This window comes from Octopus bimaculoides, chromosome 1 (assembly GCF_001194135.2).
Source record: "Octopus bimaculoides isolate UCB-OBI-ISO-001 chromosome 1, ASM119413v2, whole genome shotgun sequence".
In the NCBI taxonomy this organism is placed as follows: domain Eukaryota; kingdom Metazoa; phylum Mollusca; class Cephalopoda; order Octopoda; family Octopodidae; genus Octopus; species Octopus bimaculoides.
Genome location: NC_068981.1, coordinates 6,712,158 through 6,713,446, shown reverse-complemented (window position 1 = coordinate 6,713,446; position 1,289 = coordinate 6,712,158).

Below are 1,289 nucleotides of genomic sequence, written 5' to 3'. Positions count from 1 at the left end.
ATATATATGTATTATATATATTACATATGTACGTACATATGTGCGTATATTTTATATGTATATAAGTCCAACATTCAGACAATCACTATGAGGTGAGTATTCTCCATTAACAGCTGATGTTGCTATCTTATATCTCTTAAATTCACCTTTATGGAGAATTATATTTATACCAAAAGTAAATTTTAATAAAATTCAAGTTATTCAAAGATGCGTAGATTTGGGTATTTGACATTTTCATTCACAAGACGATATCTGTCAGACTGATAAAATGTACCGCAGAAGATAACAAAATATTACTGAGTTTCTGGTACTTTTTCCACAATGTAAAGTACAACTTCTATCTTATCTTCCAAATCCATGAATCATGTGATGATGGAGACAGGATCACGTGACTCTAAGTTGTTATTACTTTATCAATTTGGCGTCAAAATTGTTAAAAGTGTTGTAAAATTTTGATTGAAATCCTTGTTTTTAACTTTTCTGTTTTCTTACCGCTCATTTATCTTCTAAACGAATGCCTTGAAATAAACCCGGTAAACGGGATATTAGTCAATTTACAGCCTCACGGACCAACAAGCAGTGATAAATATACGCACTCACACACACACACACACACACAGAGAGAAACACACACACGATGCTACACACAGAGAGACATAGACACATACATACATGCGTATGTGAAAGCGTGCTTTCATGTATGTGTGTGTGAGTCTGTGTGTGTATGTATGTAATTATGCATATGTATATATATAGGTGTGTGTGTATTTCCTATTCTTATTTATTTGGTTATTTATTTATTTCCCTCTGTTGCATCATATCATTTTCTCTCATTTTCTCTCATTACGAAACGATATCACAGATGAAAGCAAACGGACCTCCCAGATATATATATATACATATATATATATTCGTGTGTGTGTGTGTGTGTGTGTGTGTGTGTGTGTGTGTGTGTGTGTGCGTGTGTGTTCCTACATTGCGATATGTAGATACGCTCACTTCCACGCGCCTGCACATGCGCACACACACGTTCAGACATATTTATTTACATGGATGTACCGAAATACTCTAGTCTCAACTTCAAAGAGAAAAGAAGAGAAACAAAAAATAGAATTCTAACCTCTATGTGTACGCTCGCGCGCGCGCGCGCTTGTGTGTGTGTGAGTATTGTGTCTGTCTGTCTGTATGTATGTTTGTATAAATGTACATGCATTATATATATATATATATATATATATATATCTACCTATCAATCTATCTATGTATCTATCTGTCTGTCTATCTATGTG